Here is a 23,233-nt window from a genome sequence, read left to right as displayed (position 1 = left end):
TCAGCTGCCACTTTTAATCTCAGTTCGTCACGTCATAGTTCCTTTCTAAGTCCCTAACAGGTTTGCTCGTTTGTGGGATGGGTTTTTGTAGACGGGCAATGCGGATCATCCCGGCGCATAGTTTGTGGCTTTGACATCACAAACGGAGGGGTGTGTATGCTGGCGCGCATATGGTGCCGATTTGACATGCGGGGGTGCCGCTGGGATACAAAGATGTTTACGCTGGCTAGCGTGCTTTTTGAAGGCAGCGGCTTTGCCCGGTCTGTCACCTGTCGTGGTTGTCGTGTTCTACGTATCGGCGATAATTGATGTTTTTGGACTCATACGGGGGAATGGATGGGCACGTATGTTTGGTTGTTGGAAAAATGTAATAGGTTTTGCCATTTGGGTCGATGCCGGGCAGCTTTGTTTTTCTGGGAAGTTGACTGACCCGAAAGGCGGGGAAACGGGAGGTTGGTCGGTAGACGAGCCTATAAAAGGGGGTTCGGGAACAAAGGAGGTAGTCGAACCCCGGAGCTGGCCGGGTCGCTGCTCGACGCGGTTACTCCCTGCAGATGAGTCTTGGAATGTGTAATTTTTGGCTTTTGCCCTGTCTGTCGGGCAAGTGTTCGAATTTGTTGTGCTGAAGCTCGCGTGGCTGTGTGGTGCGCGGTGTCGACCTCATCAAGCTTCTAACCGGACCGCCGGACTCCGAGACGTCGTTCTTCGGCCGACAACTCCAGACTACGGACTACTCTGGACTCAGCACCTACCGGAAAGCTAAGCCTGGTTTTCTACGACTTGTCTACTTCATCCTCTGGCTCTTAAGTATGAACTGTTCAACATAGGGAAGATTTTTACCCAGTGCTACTTTCTGTCACGACTGTTTTGGGGGATTATCCCATGTGTGTAACGGCAACGTTCGAGTTCCATCTCGGTTTGCTCTCGTTGTTAGTGTCGGGTTTTCGTCACTGTTTTGTTGGCTTATTCCGGTTTTATGAGCGTCGAGTCTTTTTAGTATTAGTTTCTGGCTCGCGGGGCTCCATAGCTTTGAGCCGGAGCATGGTTTGTGTTGAGTGCTCTATTGCCGTGTACAGCTTAGTTGTTCACTTTATTAAATCTAATCTTTTGTTCGCTTATCATCCCTGTGTCATCGTCTTTCTCTACTGATTATACACCACGCGCTAGTCACTGGTCGAACTTAGCTCTTTTGTTCTTTTCCCGTAATTTCTCGTTTATCCTCAGAGCGGATCATTGAATTATTTTTATTAATTTGAACCCCACTCCTTACACCGAAACAGATGGGGAAGCACCACAAAGTATTAAACTCGTCGAACATTAAATGTTCTTGAATTACACCTCACCCATGCTTGCTACGTGATGAAGCCCAAAGCTTAGTTCAATGCCAATCAATATTAAATGTCTTTAGATGGGCACCTGCTGCCCGATCATGGCCTTTATTGCAAAGCACTGTTCACACATTTGCGAGCCCTGCAGTGCCTTGTGGAATGGTGGGTGATACTTGCCGTTCCGCAAGGCACTGCAAGACAGATCAGGCTCAACTTTTGAATGTCGACGTGCTTACGGAATGCTGCAGCAAACCAATCATTCGCCGAGGGAAAAAGAAAGGAAGCTGCATGCCTCCGTGTGCTCATTGCCAGTGTTTTCTGCTCTGCTATGTACCCTGCTTGTGTGCTGTGATTTGCAAGCCAGCGCGGGATATATTTCCTTGACTTGTTTGTGTGTTCAGCTGTGCGAGGTTGTGATTGAAACAACCAAGAAGTATAGACCGCCATTCTTTTCATCAAGCTAAGGCTTCGCTGATGCGAACTGGGCACGATGACTGCTGTTGTTTACACGATTTTCGACAGCTATGTGGAGTGGCTTTGTGTTCAAAATTGCAATCCCAAGTGAAAGAAGTTACCGCAGACTATACTGTTAAAGGTTGCTGTTTATAAATTTCAACTGGCAGGCTCTGGCTACAACCACCTTAATATTCATTCAACATTGTTTGCATTTCTACTTACCCGTGATCGCTTCATTTGCCAAACACGTTAATGACCGGTCACCTTACCAATGAAACTAATGTGCTAGTGTCTCCGGCGAAGAATTCCCTCAGGGCTACATGGAATGCACAACACAGTTTGTAGCCCGTTGTGTCTGAAAGCTTTCACACTGGGGAAACGTTGTTGCTGTCACAAACGCGGTCAAAGAATGCGATAGGATTGAGGGACAACAGGGGGATTGTCCAAGTTGACTGACTGACTGCATGAGCATATGTTTCTATCGCCACCGTGTTTCCTCCACGCAGGCGACGGAGAAAACGATATAGAGACTCCTCGCGCTTGCCAATTTTCTCTACAACGTCGAAATACGAGACACCCAGCAGCGAAGTGTCGATATTGCCGAAGAGAGCGGCGGGACAACGATCAGCGCAAGATCGCGGCTTCGCCACTCTTATGCGACGGTGTCTTCGGTTTCCGCTCTCTGCAGCTTCCACCGGGACGCTAGCCGTGCCTAATTGTGCTAGCTTTAAGCACGACAGTTCATAGGGTTCACAGCGCCCGAGCGAAAGCTCGCGCAAAAGAACCGGCGAGCAGTCGAGTTGTTTCCAATCGACGGGGTGGCTAAACGCCGGTTGTGTGAATCGGGCTTAACGGCTGAGCCGGCTTGCTCAAAGCAAATCTAACGTTCTTGAACGGCACGTAATAAAAATCTGAGACGTGCTGCATTCTATACAAACTTGATAAAAAAAATCAAACACTCACCTTCGACTGCTACGTCCGCCGTACCGGCCGTACCGCTTCGAGGCAGAAGCAACATGGCGCTCGACGTTTTGGGGTGTTGGGCTGGGGTGTTTTCAGTGTTGCTTACACGCCTAGTCGTGTAAACCGAAATCGAAACACCAATTTTTACTACCCCAAGTAATTTTTTGACGATTTATCACTAGCAGAGCGTGTAAAAATATGCTAGCGAGTGAAAATGGGGTGTAAACGGGCGTAATATTACATTTTCGCTAACACTGTAGCAGAACGATCGACATAATCCGTACGCCAAGCGCCGAGGGCCGGGAATCTGCCGTCCGAGCGGTCACACTTAGGGGTGTCGCGAACCGGCCGCGGTTCGAGTTCGACCAGGTTCGACTTTTTCGAACTTTTAGTGGAAAGTTCGACGAACCTTGTATTGAGGTTCGACTCGTGAGCGCATGCGCGACAGGCTGGCCAGTTGGCTTCGGATTGGATGGTAATGGCTAAAAGATGAATTAAGTGCAGCGCTGATTGTCTATTTTAGTCAATACAGTACTAAACATTAAGTTATTAACTTATTCAGTGATTAGAATTAGTTTCTTTTAATTGCAGCTGTTCAAAAAATAAAATAACCCCTTGCATAAAAAAAAATTCTCCAAACTTAGACGTGCTTGTATTAAGGTCTGGCCACACTGTCCATAAAGTCGAACCGGTCGAATCTGGTGAAAAGTTCGAAGGTTCGTCGAACCGGTTCGACTCAGTCGAACCCCGGAAGTTCGACCAAAAAATCTGGTTCGACAAAAGTTCGCGACACCCCTAGTCACACTCTGTCCGAGCAAAACAGACTTGAGCGGCGCATTCGTTTCTTACATCTCTCTGCATGATCATGATCAAAACAACACGTGCACCCTATTTTCAACCATGAAGAGTTACTACACTTCACTCTTACACGCTTATCAAAACCATTTACGAACATAGACCTTTGATCAGAACTGTTTCTCGCTACCACCGCTAGGGGATTCTTTTCGGCTTCTGGTTGGTCAAAAGAGCATGCCAAGCCCTCTTTCCGAGTCTGGTGCACGCCCTGGCTCTGCCCGCGCCTCCCATTGACAAACTCTCTACATATACGGCTCTGGGGAGATGGAGATCATAGGACAGGACCTATAGGGATGTTCGTTGGAGGGATAACCTCCGCAGACGCCAGCACGCGCGGCCAGCACGCCATGCGCCTGCTTCCATCTGCGATAGTACATTTTTGGAACAAACATTTTAAATTTTATTTTGAATCTCCTACTGACAAGGCGAACGCGGGCAGTACGTGTAACTAGTCGATCACGCTCCTTGATGGTTGGGAATTTATAGCATTAAATGGAAGTACTCACACGCCTTGGAAGAACAAGAAAACATTTATGTGTACCGCATAGACAGGCGTGCAAAGTTCTTTTCAGTCGTCCATAGTAGATCGCTCATCTTCGGAACTTGTCTCGGCGTCCGGCGTCGTCGACACCGAACTTTCGCCCGGCTGCTCTTTTTGCTGTTGTCTTGAGCAAAGGCAATAACTTTGAGTTTAAAGCCGGCCGTGTAACTCGTGTACTTCCCCATCCAGAAGCCTCAAGTGGGTGACAGCGGGAAACCGGGGGTACTTGCAAACACAAAGAGATGCACTGCATCTGGTTCAAGATCGTTCGAGATAAAGTGAGAGGTGCAAACAGACAGGATAGAGTGCCTCAATGTTGTTGGCTGCCGTAGCCGGGTGGGCGCCATCTGCCGGCAGTACTTTAAAAAAAATGGCCGCACCTACGATTTGAAAATTGTACGTGCACAGGTAATTTTAAATTTTTTTTTTGCTTTCTTTGTTTAAAGTTAGGGGTACGGCTATTACACCAGTGTGGCCGTTACACGCGAATATACGGTATATACCGAAGGTTGGACTGGACGTCGTAAACGTGACTCTGCCTGGGTGATTGCTCTAGGCACAGTTTCAAGAATCACCTGGATTTGTTAAAGGAGTCATGAAACGCTTTTTCAACTTTTTTCTGTTTAGCTTTCCTCCTCAACTCATAAATCGCGCATTGTACCAAACAGTTCAAGAAGTCGGAAAGGGGGGAGTCCCCTCTTGCTCGGAATCTCGCTTGTGTAGCCGGACACAGCCATTGTCCCCCTAGAAGATTAGCCCGTCGCTCAAAATTCCGACTATACATCGTTTCAGCTTCCGTCCGAGCGCAGCCAAAGCTACGTGTGGCCGGAGCCAATCACACGCCGGCAATAGGTCACGCGATCTCGCCTGCACTTTTGTATCCCTCCGCTGCGCCGCTGGTAGTCCGCGCCTCCCGCGCTCGCCGAGTATTTCGTCTGCTACGGGTGTATCAACTGTATCGCCTGCTACAGGTTTAAAAAGTGCCCTTTCACTCTCTGAAGTCACAGGGGATGTCAGTACGTAGGCTGGCCGCTGGCGTCTGTGCCCGAGCTTCCCACCTGTTCGGCATAGTTTAGAGATGTACACATTGCAAGGTGCCCGAAGACCCGTCCGTGATTAAGATGCAATTAATGCACAGGTGCAATGTTTTCTTGTGTTGTCTGGATATACCAGGGCTCGAGGCGCAGTCCTTTCAACCAGCTTCTCGGCGTTCAATGTGATCGGCAGGTAAAGGGGTGCCCTGATTTCGCCGCGTATCAGTGAATTGTAGTGGACCGGACACTTTTCGTGTTTACAACGTATTTGTAGTACGACGCAACCGGAGTCTCCTGCCGAATTTGAAAGTAGACATTCATCACGACCTCTAACGCCCAAACGTGCCTTTGCGAAAGGACGTTTTGAAGCGATTCGGTGAGGAAACCAGCGAAGCACGTGATTCGGCCATTACGGGAACGAAATCACACAGAAAAAAAAGCAACGAGCTTGAGTCTTACCTTAGAGCGGTAAACCGGAACCCACTGCCTGCAGCGGAAATGGCACCCCCTTGGTTGCCGCCATGTTGCCTGTTTGCGACATTAGTGATCACGTGACGTTAAGATGGCTGCGCCCAAAGGTGGGCCAGATCCACTGATCTCTATGTCTATTTGCTGGATCGCGTTTGACCAGCTCCTCCTATGGAGCGGAATGCGGTCACTGGCGGCCATCTTTAGGTAGAGTTATATCATCTCTAGCCATCATAGTAATATGGCGGACAGCGCAATGGCGGCAGGCTGCCATAAAAATAGCCGTAGATCTAGTACACTGTACCGTGGGTGACATTTCGTGCTTGATTGAAGTTGTTCGACGAAGCAGATTCTTGAAACCCGGCGCGAACGGTAGCCTCATCTTTCAGGACCCGACAAAAGTTCTACGAAAGCGCAGCACCGGGGGAAAGCAGCGCAGCTCGCATCAAAAGCAGACTCCGTACCGTCGTCTGCTTTCGATGCTTCTTTCAATGCTTCTTTCGATGCGACTTTCGATACGTGCTGTGCTGCTTTTCTCCCGGTGCTGCGATTTCGTGAAACTTTTACCAGGTCCTCGAAAACCGGACTACTGTTCACAACGGGTTTCAAAAATATGTTTCGTCAAATAATTTTAATCAAGCACGCAATATCACCCACGCTATTTTGACCGCAGCCTGCCAACCCACCTGCCAAAACGCTATCTGCCATGGATGGATGATAGCGGCTGCAGCAGCTTACATTGGCTAGAGGTGATATAACTCTACCTAAAGATGGCCGCCAGTGACCGCATTCGCGGAGCGGGCAAACCACTGATCTCAATGACAATTGCTGGATCGCGCTTGCCGCTCCCGCAAGTGAAGCCACCGGGCCTCACTCGCTTGGGATACGATTTGCCGTTTTTGCTAGCCTTTGCTGCGGTTTTCCAGCGTACTGACGACACGTTTTCTACTCGTTCGTCGTCATTCGCCGAAGAAGTTTTTTGAAGACTCTGTGTATTGTTGAGACTTGCCGTTGTGAACACGTGGAAAAGTTTACGAAAGTGCAGTGTCGCAGGAAAAAGGCACAACGCGTCGAAAGGAAGGGCTAGCGGCGTGTTCAAAGCATCCTTGGCACGCCGAAGTGCCGTGTCTCTGTGCCTTCGCGCGCTTGGATACCGACCAAGAACCGACGCCGTGTGAATGTGTTTAGCGAGTGCAATGTGCATGAAGCCGTATCAAAAGGTACAACTCGTCGAAAACGTGTCGTCGGTGTCGCGGCGTGATCAAAGCTTCCTTGGCACGCCGAGTGATGCATCTTTGTGCCTTCGCACGCTTGGATACCGGTCAAGAATTGACGCCGCGCCAAAGTTCTGAACGTGTGTCGCGCGTAGATGCCTTTAGATCATTTATATATATATCGGCCACGGAGTTCTGGATCGTCCAGCTGTTCCGGTGAGTTGCTATCAATAAAAGGGGGAGATTTGTACGTGTTCTTATGTACTATATTAACCATGGCTATGTCCCAAATCTACTCTAATAGATTCCGTGGGAGCACGAATAGGGCAACGTTGTGGAGCCAGGAGGGTTTTCGGAAGCAAAAGTACAAGACGGCGAGAATGAAAATCTTTGAAGCGCGGCCGATATGGTCGTGTGCAATCTGTTGACCAATTACAATTAGGCGAGCCGCGCTCAAACGTCAAGTGCAATTAAGTAGGTTGATAATAAGCCAGCACTGATCAGTGATGAGGAGCTGTTGTGCACGGAATTGTGTAAATCGTCTAAGGACGAAAAAAAGACGTACCTTCTCCCCATCTTCCGTCGCTAGTGGACGCTGGATTAAGCTCGTTCCTAAACCGCGAGGGGAAAAGACGCTGATCCAGAGGCACGAACAGCTTCACGCACATTGCACTCGCTGAACACATACACACGGCGTCGGTTCTTGGTCGGTATCCAAGCGTGCGAAGGCACAGAGACATGGCACTTCGGCGTGTCAAGGAAGCTTTGAACACGCCGCCAGCCCTTCCTTTCGACGCGTTGTGCCTTTTTCCTGCGACACTGCACTTTCGTAAAATTTTCCACGTGTTCACAACGGCAAGTCTCAACAATACACAGAGTCTTCAAAAAACTTCTTCGGCGAATGACGACGAACGAGTAGAAAACGTGTTGTCAGCACGCTGGAAAACCGCAGCAAAGGCTAGCAAAAACGGCAAATCGTATCCCAAGCGAGTGAAGCCCGGTGGCTTCACTTGCGCTGCAGCGAGCAAGCGGGGAAGCGCGATCCAGCAATTGTCATAGAGATCAGTGGGGCAAACGCGATCCAGCAATTGTCATAGAGATCAGTGGCCAGATCAGATTGGCCAGATCGCGGTCAGCACCTTGGCAGATGGGCACTCTAGGGCTGCGTTCGAATCTTACTCGAATGGCGCCGAGTTATTACGGCGGATCAAGTCACGTGACAAGACAGATGCAGCAACGCTGGACGCGGGTAGGTTTTCGGACGCAACGGATACGACAAGCTCACCCAGGAGTGGGATAGAAGCTGCGTTCGATTTACTTGCACCTCCTGCACCGGTGCAGAAAAGTGTGGGGCGGTGTACTTCCGGTCGTATCTCGATACATATACCGGAAGTAGACTGCCCTACACTTTTCTGCACCGGCGCAGGACGTGCAAGTAAATCGAACGCAGCTTTTATCTCACTCTTGGGTGAGGTTCTCATACCCGTTGCGTTCGAAAACCTACCCGCGTCCAGCGTTGCTGAAATCTGTCTTGTCACGTGACTTGTTCCGCCGGAATAACTCGGCGCCATTCGAGTAAGATTCGAGCGCAGCCCCAAAGTGCCCATCTGCTGACCGCGATCTGGCCAATCTGATCTGGCCCACCTCTGGGCGCAACCATCTTAACGTCACGTGATCACTAATGTGGCAAACAGGCAAGATGGCGGCAACCGGGGGGGTGCCATTTTTGACCGCTGGTTTACCGCTCTAAGTTTACTCAAGCTCGTTGAAAAAAAGGAGCGCAGCAGCCGTGTTGCCAGCGGAGGTACGTGTTTTCACCAAACCGCATGCATTCACGTACATTAATAAAAACATAAACTTCAAATATTAATTCCTTTAGTTGCAAATCATTCTCAGCAGTACACATCTGCAATATTGTGCAATGTTTACGCACAAAACAGTTATTTTAGAAAGATTACTCTTGCGGACTACTTTGTGGTGCGTAGGAATGCCCTTCTCGAAGTTGCGAACCGTCCCTCGGCCTTTGGCTGCGCTCGGACGGAAGGTGAAACGATAGTTGTTTTCCCCACCCCGTTCACCCCGAAGCTGACAGTCTTGTGGAAGCTACGTGCTCGTTGGGCCAGCCACACATTTTCCACGTGATCATGCTCTCTCGCGCATACCGCGACCCGCAGAGAATGAGGTCAGGTGATGAAAGGGAGACGGCTGATTGGTCCGGCAAGCGCGTAGCTTCCACCGCAATGTCAGCTTAGGGGTAAAGGGATTAAGTGAGGTCCGGTGTTGTGTGACGTGCGCTTGGGCCCTGGTGACGCGCTTCGGGGGCCCGGTTATGGTGGCTAGTAGCCCGGTGACGCGCTGCGGGGTCCGCGGATGTATCACAGTGAAAAGGCGGAGAGTTTACGAAGGGAAGGAAGTATGAAGTAGTCCGCTATGTTTTGCAAATTTTCGTAGCAAAAGTCAGGCTTCTGACTTCCTACCTTTGTTCCTTTGGCCCACTGAACGATGTGCTATTAGTAAAATCCCAATATAAATTGATTTACCCCAGCCCAAAATTCGTTTCATGGGTCCTTTAAGATATAGCGCATGGCTCTTTTGCGTCTGGACTGGGGGTGCAGGTGTTCCCCGAGTGCTAACAAATCACCATTTATCTCAAATTCAGGTCTCGTCAAAGCAAGCAGCTGGGAGGAAGCGGCTGCTGTGCCCAGGGTCATGGTTGGGGATGCTGCTGCAGTAGTTGGCGCGGTAGCTGGTATGTATAGTTCAACCAGTGTTCAGGATTTAACTTACCTGTTCCTCACCTGGGTTAGAAACAAATCGCAGAAAATTCCACAACCATTTCGTAGTTTAATATGTTTGCGCAACAAAACCGGGCGGCAGAGAAACATACCTTGAGATAACGATAGAGAAAGTGGAAAAGTATGGCCTGTCCTCGTATTATTTAGTAATCCACTAAAATTTATTGAAGATATTCAGAGGTCATAGTGAAGGGAATCATAGTAAAAGTAATTGGGTAAGAGGAAAAATAAGTTGTAAGAATCTAGGTTTCTGTATCGCATCGCTACCTCTAAAATTCGGCAATAGTGCCATGTCAAAAAAGAAATGGAGAAGTTGCCGTTGTCATGAAAGCAAGCTAATTAAAATTTTTATAATATATGTCTTCTTCACGTTGCCAAATGATAAATCCCATTATTTGGTCACTTTGCTTTGTTGCTCCTGCATGCATGCTTTTAAACCCACATGCCTCTTTAAAGTTATGTATTACATACTATACAGACGCTGCCGAGGATGCTGGCTGCCCTGCTCAGGATGCTGGCAGTCCAGATGGAAACGGTGGCCATCCTGACGAGGATGCTGGCCGTCCCGATGAGGATGCTGGCCATTCTGATGAAGGTCCTGGCCACCCTGATGAAGTTGCTGGCTGCCCTGAGGAAGATGCTGGCCGCCCTGGTGAGCTGGAACTTCTAAGCGTTAATAATAGCCGAATAAGCCAACTCTTTTTTGTTTCCAAAGTTGTGCTGCTGCACATATCCTTGGCTATCTATGGTGGGTAAGATAGGGCACCCAAATACCAGTAAAATATATATAAAACATGACCATAATAATTTCTCTCAAACCCTTGCAGATCCGGACGGCACTTATCTCCACATCCAATGGCTAATGGTATGGTTAACATTGCCATTTATGCACACGGATTTGGAGGGACAACCGCATGGTTTCAGTGTCGAGCTTGCTTTGCACGTAGGTCTCCCCTGTCAAAGGTCATCGCAAGCGCAGCAAGCTCTGAATATGCGACTCAATTCAGAATTTCAGAAGCTTGTTTGTGATCTTTTGAAGGTATCTCAGCCTTTAAAAAATCAAATTTTTACCCCATGTATTATTTCTGCCATATAACGTGCACACCTAATTTTGGAGTAAATCCAGGGTGTCTAGCGACCGGGAAAACCGTGAATTTTCAGGGAAACTTTAATTGCCGGGAATAATCAGGGAATTGTCAGGGATATTGTCAAAAAGCGAGCCCAATCAGGGAAAATGAGCTGGAAATGCCATAGAGTGCTCTGAGCAAAGACTTAAGAACTTAGGGGCAAAAAATGGGCAATAAATTATGCTTAGAGCGGAACGCGGACTCAGCTCACCTGATCTAGAGTGTGGAATCATATACAAAGGGAATTCGCCCGCTCGAGTCAGCCAATTTCGACAACTTGGCGAGTTGCAAAGTTTGCCCGACCGTTTAAGAGGCATTTAGACGGAACTATGTCGCAATATTTGATGTGTGGTCTTCCTAGGTGATACGAAAAAGGTCTGCATTGTTTTTCAAAAATAAAAATGAAGTGCAGATTCCCTTTAAAGCTGTTATGAGGAGCCATGCTTTGATTTGTTGGTCTACAGGCCAACAAATCATTTTAGGTTGGCAGGACCTCTGAAAGTGCCTTGTATTACGGTGCCTGGATGTGTCTCCATCTGGACTGCTTACCGCATCATTCTTTTGGTGCACAGTCGCTTCACAGTCAGAAGTTAGGATGCCATGACGACAGCGGCACTTGTACCTGCTTGCCTTATTCACCAGAAGTTTGAAGACCAACTGCCAGGATCTCAACATCCGACAGCATGACACCTACGGTTCTGCAACAGCCTTTGTTGCCACCGTGGGACCACTCTTAATGCATGGGACGAAGAGGATGGTAATCACATGAGTAGGGAATACATCCAGGCACTAGACCTGTACTAAAACTTGCTTGAGCACCTGTTTATGTAAGATTATGTTTACACTTGCAGCATTACCTCGGAGGTGGGGTTTCTCTACCTGAAGAAAAGTTTGACTGGGTCATGGATAAAGCGAAGTCGGACTCTCGCTGCTGCATCGTGTTGGCCCGGTGCCTCTACAAAGACCAGGACCTGGTCAACAGCAGCATGACAAGCCAGCCCTTCAGGCGCAACCTTAAGTATGGCACCGTGAAAAGAAAGCCCATCACACCAGCCAAAGTGGATGCAATCAAAGGTGCGTGCCTTGCTGCATGTCCCTTCCCAGCTCCAAACTATGCAGCAATTGGCAGGTTTGACATCGATCATTATATAGGTTTTATAGACCATTCGGAGCTGACATGTTGAGGGTTTTGCTATCTTGGATGTGTAAATGGCACTATACCTTGTCTTGCCTCAGCATGAACTAACTGCAAAGGTTGTGTAAGCGTGAGCGGGTAGCTTTGACTGCAGCAGCCGCTGCACGAGCACTTGTAGAGCTGACGATACGAGATCCAAAGCATTTAGCTCGCGCTTTTTAGCAGGCACGGCCAACAATAGTCCAGGCTAAGGTGACACAAACTGTAGTCTGCATTTGTCCTTTTTTAGCGGTATTGGGGGAATGGATTGCTTTATATGTCAGTTGGCTCATTGTTTTCATGTTATGAAGAGACAAAAGATGAATGCAAGCAGGCACGTAGCCAGGGGGGAGGCCCATGGGGCCCGGCCCCCCTCCCCCCCCCCCCCCCCAAAAAAAAAATCTCTTATTTTGCTGGGGCCTCTTCTCCCCCCTCCCCGTCATACAGCATTTTGTCATGGGCGCCCCCCCCCCCCCCCCCAAAACAAAATCCTGGCTACGTGCCTGACTGCAATGAAAGGTGAAGAATGCGAGTGAATAACAATGTTGCAATGGTGGCATCGCAGCTTTCTTTTTCATGTAGATAGGACAGCATAACCTGCTTGGGGCTTCGTCCCAGTTTCCACTAGCACCGAGGTATCACGTGCCATTGTTAGGGCTTTTTGTTCCATCCGCAGAGGCTGCTCGGCTGGCCCTCTGCACAGGCCGCAGCCTCTGCAGACACCAGCTGGCCGGGGGACCGGTAGCTGTGCGCTGCTGCGGCGGCAGCTCCGCTCAGTGGGGCTTTAGAATTCTCCGGTGTGCTGCGCGTGTCGCAGCCATTCTAAGAGCCGTTCAGTAAAGGGAATTTATTTTTTTTTATTTATTTTTATAATGCAATTAAATGCAAAGGTGCAAGCGAGCTGGACAAGAATGACGAAAATAATCCCTGGAGAAGGGGAACAAGAGGGACAAAGGACAAACATAAATCTCCAAACACAGCTAGGCGACTGGTGAGCGTCTGAAAAAATCCGCTTGGTCCGGGCATCGAACCCGCGACCTCTCCATTACAGGTGGAGCGCTCTACCAACTGAGCTAAGCAGGGGTTAGACGTCAGTAGAGCAAACGGGTTTTATCAGCTGCCACCAGTCTAACACCAACAAGGGTGAAGCTTGCAAATTTGCAAATGCAAATTCGTCTTCGGAATTTCTTTGGCGTTTTTCGCAGCTGCAAGCGATGCCGGCTCCACTCCATGGGACCTGTTAATGCTTTCGCATTAAAAAAGAAACACTTTCCATTCTCTATTTTCTTCATTTAAGAAGTTTTGTTTCAGTGATTAAAATGCCAATAAATATTCAAATATTATTTTCAGAAATCATCTCTGAGGGTATACTGTAAACGACTTATTTTTCGCGGGCTCAATATTTCGGGATTTAGGTCAAAGTTGAAGTTTTGGAATAATTCGCGAGTTTTCATTTTCACGACGCGGTGGGATCTTAACATAGATTCAAATGTGTTTACATTTTACCGGAATTGTTCGCGAGACCTAATTTTCGCGAATTTTAGGTAATTCGCGAAAATAGGTCCTCGCAAAAATTAAGTCGTTTACAGTATATACCTCAGTCTTTGCAGCAGGGCTGCCAAAGAAATTACTCTTTTTTGAATTCTGACAACCTCAGCTGATTTTGAACTCTTTCCTTTCTTGAAGCCGCCCAGAGAGTGATTCAGGGAAAAAGCGTAATGCTGTGTATGTAGTAATTAAAACTCGTCGCCAAAATGTTGTATTAAAGAAAATCCTCGTCGCCATAAAAGAAAAGTTTATTGAAGAAAAGAAGAATCCTCCGCCCCGCGTTTCCTTTTTATTTTCACACCCGTGAAAATAAAAAGGAAACGCAGGGCCGAGGCGGCCTGCTAAAAAGGGATGCAGTCTCACATGCCGAAGCGAGGTGATGCGGCGGGCGCCGGCAGGGCCCAAGGGCGGGAACGCCCGGAGGAAGGAGACGTCCACTAGCTTCTGGGTCCAAACACATACTACTTTATTTAGGGGGAAACAACCCGGGGGCATGGCCCGATGGGTGTCCACTAGCGCCGTCTGGCCACGGGTATTGGTGTGGCAGTTAGTGGCGCCACCTGGTTAGTGTGGCGAGAAAGAACTAAATGAATAAACTGAAATACTACACTTTCCTTTCCTTAAAAAAAAAATAAACACCTATCCTTCCCTCTCTTAGGACAAAAAATGGGAAGGCTGTCTGTACAAAAGCAGCTATAGTCTGAGACAAAAGCAAACGGCCGCACTTCCTCCGACGCCCGTCGAAGGAGTGACATCTGTGTGCAAATCACTCCTCCGGCGCCGGAAGTGACGTAACGGAAGTGACGTCACTCTGTTAATTATTAATAGCTAATATAAATTATTACTACATACAAAATATAACGTGCCTTTAAAAATAAGTACAAATAAAAATAAACCCGTTTGATTTTAATGTAGCTTTACAGTAAAAGGTCACGTCATCAAACATTTTTGTCACAACATTTGTTTATTTACAACTTTTTAAACGCAGCCTGACAAAAGTTGTGAGTTATAAAAAATAATATTAATGTATATAAATACATTTTTATTGTCTTTGTGTCACGTGACGTTATTATTGTGGGCGTGGCTGCCGTGGCCGGCCCTAGCGCGTGCGTCGCGTGTCGTAGTGTGCTCCGAATCGGCTGTCCCTTGCACGCTCCTCCAGCCCGGGCGCTCGTCCTGTGAAAAAAAAACGTCTCGCAGCTGATCTCGTGCCCGTAGCCTTCGTTACACTGCCAGCGAGCGGAACATAGCACGACGCTCAATGCTTTCTTGCACCAGCGTGACCGGCGGTAGTGACGGCCGGCCGAGTGCGCCCGCGCGCTTAGATGGGCGTTCGCTGTTGCAAAGACCTTAAACGTGACCAGAATCATTGATTATCGCACCTAATTAGTAGTTTTCAACGAGCCAACAGCTGAGTTACGTCAAGGTTCTCAGTTACAGGTGGTAAGTGTGCGTAACCCAGCTGCAAGAAGGTTGAACGGATAGGAGCGACCCCCGGGACCCCCCGCGGAACCCCGGGAGGGTCGTTGCGGGTACGCCAGTTAGATTTGAAACTGGGTCCACTTGGAGGCACTACTACTGAGATATGCCGGTTCCAGTTGGGAACCAATGGGGACCTAACTGGGAATCAACTTGAAGCGAAGAATTGTAACTGGGATTTAACTCAATTTGTAATCATGCATATATTAATTTTACATATATTATGCATTTGTTCTTTGTGTTTGTTTTTATATAGAACCGGATTTTGTTTTTTCTTCTGAGGCTGATTTTTGTGTAGGTGTTGACACTTCCGCCTTCGATCAAACCGAGCAGTACTGAAAAGGTGTGCCCACCATATGACACACTCACGGTTGAAGCTGACCGGACCACTCGGTCACATATGTTGCCTGGCCCTGTCACTGCAGTAGAATGCGTAGAGTGTTATCAGAGTAGAATGTGATACGTGGTAATAAAACCCGAGACTCAGGGACACAGAAGCGGACGAATGTACGAATGTGATACTCGACTCATTCAGTGAGCGCGTCGCCCTCACCGTCCTGCAACTCTATTAAATAGCAGCGTATACTCTCTGTTGTGTCTACAAGCTGATCCTGGCTGCTGGTAGACGAGGACGAAGAGGAAGGGGGATACGAATGGAGCACGAGGTGGAGCAGCTGGTTTTTCTGTACTGTCTGACATAGGCGTTCGTATTAAAAACACAATTGGTGCAGTCGACAGTACTCTAGGACTCCTCCTAGAGTCTGAACTTTCCCTAGAATCTGCTCTTGCCATCGCCTCTCAGGTTGAGCAAGCGATGAAGGAGGCCAAGCTCTTGACAGAAGAGGGATCCAGTTCACAAGTTGCAAAAATAAAAGCCAAAAATTCGAGGGCAAGTCCCAGCAAGTCGTCCGGCACTTGTTACAGATGTGGGTCACCGCACCACATGGCGGACCATCCTAAGTGCTGGCAAAGAATGAAGCTTGCAGAAAATGCAACAAGAAGGGACACTTCGCCTCCGTTTGCAAGCAGGGAGTTTCACAAGCAAAATCCCATGTACGAAGAGTGGAACAAGCGCACGACCAAGTCCAGGTGCTAACTACCAGCTTTACCAAACAATCGGTTACGTGTGAGATACATCTGGCACATGTTCCCACCAAACGTTTAGTCGACACGGGTTCATCCGTTTCAATCCTGCCAAAAGACGTCTACCGAAGACACTTCCACTCTTACAAGTTGGAATGTTCGAGTACAACACTTCTGGACTACTTTGGAAAAGACATTCCCGTTCTGGGGAAATTCGACGCACCGGTGCAGTTCGCTCAGACACGCGGCACCTGCACATTTCACGTCATATGAACAGGCGCGGCTGTCATGGGCCTATATGCCTTTCGTGCATTGGACATCCAACTAAACTTTGCTCCTCCCACCGGAAGACAGGTGGCAACGGTCTCCGCGAGAAACCTTCCAGAGATCACACAAGACTTCCCCCATCTGTTCTCTGAGGGATTAGGTCATGCGAAAGGATTTGTACATAAGGTAAAGACAAAAGATTCCGTCGCTCCTTTCCAACAAAAGCTACCAAGACTACTTTTCGCAGTGCGGGAGAAAGTTTCTGAGGAACTGGTGAAGCTGGAACACTCCGGGGTTATCGAGCGCATCGATGCTTCGGAGTGGGTGTCTCCCATCGTAGTGGCCCGCAAAAAGAATGGGCAGATCCGGCTCTGTGAAGGCCTATGCAAGCCAAACACTGCAATAGTTTTGGATTCCCACCCTCTACCGTGCCCCGACAAACTTTTTCATCAGCTTTCCGGTGCCCACGTCTTCAGCAAGCTAGACCTCTCATTGGCATATCACCAGTTGGACCTGGCAGAGGAAAGCAGAGACCTAACGGCGTTTGTGACGCATGAATGTCTCTTCAGGTTCACCAGAGTATGTTTCGGGCTGGCATCCGCCGCCCCTGCCTTTCAAAAATGATGGACTACATACTCTGAGGTACTCCAGGTACCATCGTCTACCTGCATGATGTACTTATTTTCGGGCGCACAAGAGAAGAGCATGATGCCCGCCTGAGGCAAGTTCTTTCACGCCTTCAAGATGCAGGCTTGAAACTAAACCAGCACAAATGTTTTTTTTTGCAGTCCAGCAGCTTCAATTCCTAGGACACGAGCTGACACCGCAGGGAATCAAGCAATGCGAAGGTAATATTGAGGCTATCATGCAGGCTTCACCCTCCACAAACATAACATCACTACGATCATTACTCGGCCTGCTCACATATTACCTCAAGTTTGTACCAAACTTTGCGACCATCGTGGAGCCTCTGCACGTGCTCCTGCAGAAGTATGTTCCCTTTTAATGGAAAAAGGCACAAAAAGAGGCATTCACTGCTGTGAAGGATCTGATACGAAACAGCAATCCACTGACTTTGACATGGTGCTGCCCACCGTCGTCACAACGGATGCATCTAATTACGGATTAAGCGCGGTTCTGCAGCAAGTACAACCGGAAGGAATTCGAACGGTGTCGTTCGCATTGTGAAAACTTTCAAGCGTCGAATGCAACTACTCTGCAGGGGAGAAAGAGGCATTGGCGTGCCTTTGGGCCTGCGAGAAATGGCGCTTTTTTCTCTTCGGGCGCCATTTCACGCTCAAGACAGATCATCAGGCTCTCAATACTTAGCTTTCTACACGAGGATCCGGTCGACATCCAATGAGGATAACCAGGTGGGCTATGAGACTCCTCAGGTATGACTATGAGGTACATTACCAGAAAGGAAACAAGAGTGTCGTAGCAGACGCACTGTCACGCCTGCCTACTCCGAATCCTTCGGATTGCAGCAAGTTTAGTGACAACGAGGAAGAATTCACTTGCCGGTATGCAATCTATGCACAATCGATCAAGAAGAAATCAAGAAAGAAACCAGGCAGGACCCTAATTTGCCTCGAGTAATCCAGTGTATCTGCACTGGATGGGGTCACGAGGAACAATGTGATAAAGTACTATCTATATACCACAAGTTGCGAGAAGAGCTTTCCTCCGTGGATGGCTTACTACTACGTGGTGAAGTGTTGGTTCCACCTATTTGGCTACGGCATCGACTCATTATCTAGCTCATGAGTCGCGCCCTGGAATTGTGCGGACGAAGCAGCGTCTACACCAGCACTTCTGTTGGCCCAGAGTGGACATCGAGGTCGACACCTACATTAGAGACTGCAACACCTGTCAGACGAATGACAAGACAGCTGTGACGGCAGCGGTACCCCTACAACCAGTTACATTCCCATCGGGTGCATGGAAACAACTAGGAATAGACATTGTCGGACCTTTTTACGAACTTCCATCGCAATTCAGATTTGCAGTCGCCCTAGTCGACTACTTCAGTAAGTGGCCAGAGGTGGCTCTTTGTAACGAAGTTACGGCTGAAGCTGTACAGTCGAACCTCGATATAACGAACTTCAATGTAACGAAATCCTCGATTTAACGAAGTATTTTATTTTTCATAATTACTTGCCCATAGACCCCATGTATTTTTAGTCCCTATATAACGAAGTCTATTTTGCTGCTATTTCAATATAACGAAGCGCCATTGCCATAGAAGGCAATAAATAAATAGACTCTAAAAAACAACTTCGCAAAAAAATTGTGCTTAAAAAAAAAATTATGCGCAAACGCGAGCGCTTGATAGGTTACTTCACGGGGACAGGCCTTCCAACGTTCCTAGGCTGCCCGAGGATGCGGCGCCGGTAGCGCCGGCGAGGCATGCGGCAAAGCGGATTCCGCGAGGCTGGCCAGAAAATGCCGAGCAAAAAGTTAACACAGCATAACAGCATCACCACTGACATTCACTGATCATCATAGTCCACTGTACCGCGGGTACCGCGGGTAGCGCGGGAGCCAACTTCAGCGGGGGAGCGACGTGATGGCGCGACCGCGCGACCAGTGCCATCTAGGCGAAGACCGAAAAGACCGATTATCGTTATAATTATTATGCAATCAAATGCAAAGGTGCAAGCGAGCTGGACAAGAATGACGAAAGTAATTATCGTCTTGCGAGCGTGATGTAAAGCAAAGGCGCAAGCACACTGTGGGCGCAAGAGGGCAAGTAAACTGTGCGGTCAAGAGTGCTGTGTAGGTTGGAAACATTGGCACCGCCTAAACTAAACAGCTTTATTTTTCAACCGGGCGGGCGGTTCACTGACGTGCTTGCTGCCATAAGGAAAGGTAAAGTTCTTTCTTTGGACGAGAAAGCAAACGTTTTGGACGCCATCCTGAAGAAACTGCCGAGATCACGAGCACTCGGGAAGTGCTCGACGCAATGGACGTACTGAGGAGGTACACGGCGTCGCATGGGCAGCAAGATGCCGTGCAAGCGCTCTGGGCGCTCGAACGCTGTATGACGCCGCCGACGCCGCTGCTACTGTCGGACAAGGCGCAAGCAAAACTCGCAGACTACTTTGCCCCTAAATAAATGTCATTTTCGGTGAGTTTTCATACCCGTAAAATGTTTCGGAATTTTTTTTTTTTTTTCGCATGCTAAAGCTAAATTTCGATTTAGCGAAATTTCAATGTAACGAAGTAAATTGCGAATTTTACCGACTTCGTTACATCGAGGTTCAACTGTATATGAATTCCTCATTAGAATCTTCCACCGGGAATATATCCGAAGGTGATTGTTTCTGATCATGGCCCATAGTTTGAATCCCGCATATTCCAGGAGTTCCTGAAGTCCAGAGGGATTTACCACCATCGGTCTCCGACATACCATCCACAAGCCAATAGTCAGGTTGAGTGCTTCAACCGAGTGCTTAAGCAGTACGTCCAAACTATCCTGCAGGAACAAACCAACGTTCGTACAGGCCTTGAGGAGTTTCTGGGTGTCTACTGAAGCACACCACATGCAGCGACGAAGCTCTCCCCCGCTGAGCTCATCCACGGACGTAAAATGCGTACCCGTATGGACATCGTGGGCTTCCCAAGTTTTGACAAGCCCGTTCCCATCAAGATGCAGCAACTCCGCCAACGCATTGCTGATTACCAGAAGCACAGCAAGCAATACACAAATGATAGGCGAAGAGCCAAACCATTTACAGCGGGTGTAGGAGATTATGTCTGAGATTATGACCGAAGGGAACACCATCATTTGACCCCTCTGAAAGAATTCATGAAGCTGTGGGGCCAAGCACCTTCTCTGCTTATTCTTCCATCTCTTTTACCTCTATCCCCCCATAGATTGGTTGATCCTTTCTTTTTACTTTCCCTCCACAATCTTTCATTTATTAATCATATTTCACACAAAGACCACCATCTCCTTCTCATTAAAATTTGCTGATGAAACCTTAAATTTTGTATAATTATTCAGAAAAAATTATGTATGAAAGGGCAAAGCCTGCGTCAGTCGAGCTGGAGTCCTATGCGAGGCTAGGGTAGCTTATGTGTCTGTGCAAGGGAATGATCGATTGAACTGGTGAGTATGGGATAGCTGGAGATGACTTCCTGAATGTAATTATTGTTTCAGAGGTTAGATGGTACTGAATTGTGGCGATTATTAATTATTAAATGAACTCTCCAAGTGTAGGAACTATTAAACAGGCAAGAAATAAAAAGAAAACATTATTCTAGTACATCGTTACTTATGCAACTTTACATTTTAACATTTGAAGTGTTCCTCCACCACAAAGTTTTATTATTATTACTGTTTTATATTGATTTAATCATTCAAATCTATACCACCATGTGTTTTCTTTTACGTACACATTGCATGCTGAGTACAGAGTTTTGGCTGAAGCTAAGACGTGTTTTGTACACCATTTATTTGTACTAACCTTATAATTGGGAGGAAACATGTGCTTCATCACAATAGCAACATTGCTGAAGTAGAGGTTTCAAGGAACAAATACAATTAACTTGGAAGTCTGCTTGCCCCTGGAAGGACATTTTTCTATGACATCTGTGCAGTAAAAAGCCCACAAGCGTGCTTCTAATTAAAAACACACGCTATCCAGAATAGCGCAACTCGCAAAAGCGGTTCTTCCTACGAGAATGTGCCTTGTAGAACAGTTTGAAACTCAGAAGAGTTTGTACCCTGGAAAGAGGGTTTCCCCCTTCTATTTGCTGTACGGCGAGAAAGCGGCGGACCAAGTAACTCGCAAGTGCAATTCCCCTTGCACATATTTTCCTTGTGGGAAAGCGCAGAACCAGCATATGTACTTGTCAGTTGCAGTAAGATGGGAAAGCAGTAGACCTAACGTTCCATAAGCGTGCTTCTCCCTGAAACACCGAGTTTTGCAGGAAAGCAAAAAACCCGCAAGTGCACTTCACCTTACGAAGTTGTGTACTGCGTAAAAGCGACCTAGAAATAATTCTTCATTATCTACATTTACTGCAAGAAATCCATGCGCGAATCTCATCCTCCGAAGAGCACTTATGGCAATAGGCCACATTGATTGACTGAACATGACTTTATAACTAACCAAATTACAGATTTCTCACTGGCGAAATTAGAAAAAGAAAAAATCATTGATTAGCTTTAAACTGTTTTCTCAAAATATTTTTTTAAAAGAAATATAACTTCTCTGGAAATAATAAATACACTAGAATATGCAAGATCAACCAGAGGCATATACTTCAGTCTGTCTGCCTGATTCTATACCTCTCTCTGCTGGTATTTGAGTTTGTATGCTTGTTCACGCACGCAGTTCTTTTGTTGATTCTACCCTTTCCCTTGTTTTGCTATACCTGAAGAACGAGCTGAAAAGTAGAGAGAGCGTTCAATTCTACAATTTACTTGTGCCTCGAAGAAGTCTTATATTTGCTCGTTATCCCCATATCAATATTACTTGATAATTATTTTACATGGAATGAAAAGATAAATACACCTGAAAACAATAAAATAGTTGAGGTTCCAGAGGTAAAATTAATGTTTTTTTTTAAATATCTTAAAATGTTTGATTTGAAACATCGGTATTCAAATCATACTTGGGTAGTCATTTAATTAAATTACTGTAATTTAATTACTTTTCTGGTAATTTGTAATTCATTACTTCCTGCTAAAGGGAGCTGCAATTGTACTTTATTTGCTTTTTAGCATCAGTAATTACAAACTTTGAGGCATAATTACAATTACTTTTGCAAGGATTTCCGGTGCCAACCGGAAATCCTTGCATCATCATCACTGATGACGACATCAGTGACGTTACTGATGACGTCACCGACATCAGCATCGTCATCATCACTGATGATGTCATCAGCAAAGTAATTTGTAATTGCAATGAATTATTTCTCAGGTAGTACTAATTGTAACTGTAGTTAAACTACTTTTGGAGCAAAGTAATTGTAATTAAATTACATTTTAGAAGTAATTTACCTGTATGATTAAAGTTGTGGTCTAAATCATGATTTCGATTTAAATCAACTTGATTTTTATCCTCCACCCTGTCGATATGTGCGTCAGTGCATGACCACTGCCAACCATTTCATTTGCAGCATGCGACATTGAGCCCTCAATTCTTTATACGAGGGCAAAGGGGGATGGCCAAGGGATGAAGATGGGCTGAACAATGTTTTTCCAACATTTTGTTGATATACTATTAGATAACTTTGCACTCTGCAGGTGAAATTCGGTACGGTCTGCTTTTCTGGAATCGATCGGATGGACACTGAATCTATAAGTCGATTGAATCAGGATGTCCCATGCAGGAACCAAACGGTTTAATTTTTTTATAGCTAACTTACTAATATTGTAATATTGCTGCTTTTATGCTTCAAGTGTATAGATAAGTGGGTAGCACAAATGCTCAGAAAGAGTGGCAGTGTCATGTTCTTTATATAGTTGATTATAGTGGAGACGAGCTTCTGGAAAAGTATTTGCGACTCTGTGTAGGTGTCAATCAGGCAAAGGCAAACGCTGTCTTGTACCGCAGAGACACGAGGAATTATGTTACACCACTTTTCTTTGCAAATAACGATTCGGCAGCGCTACAGCGATAGTAGATAGTGCTGGCAAAAAAGGGCTGTCATTTGTGGCCCTCGAATTAGGAGGGTCAGCAACAGGTTTATAATAATAATCATCTTTATTTTGGGTGCCATCAGTCTTTATCTTGGATGCCCCGTGGTGCACCAAAACAAACAATAAAACCAACAAACAAAAAAATCCTAAACACACTTATAAAGTTAACAAACAAATAAATGTAAGATTATCCAAATGGCGACGGTACATTGCAACAGATGCAGATATATAACGGTGAGATGGAGC

At 46.9% G+C, this 23,233-nt stretch overlaps 1 pseudogene; it reads left to right on the top strand.

Annotated features, from left to right (window-relative positions):
• Positions 1 to 11,533: 11,533 nt before the first annotated feature.
• Positions 11,534 to 23,233, top strand: part of LOC120842381 — a 33,657-nt pseudogene continuing 21,957 nt past the window's right edge.

The sequence above is a fragment of the Ixodes scapularis genome, unplaced genomic scaffold (assembly GCF_016920785.2).
Source record: "Ixodes scapularis isolate PalLabHiFi unplaced genomic scaffold, ASM1692078v2 PGA_scaffold4__175_contigs__length_147842914, whole genome shotgun sequence".
In the NCBI taxonomy this organism is placed as follows: Eukaryota; Metazoa; Arthropoda; class Arachnida; order Ixodida; family Ixodidae; genus Ixodes; species Ixodes scapularis.
Note: the sequence above shows the minus strand (reverse complement) of the source record. Positions and strands in the feature narration are given on the sequence as shown.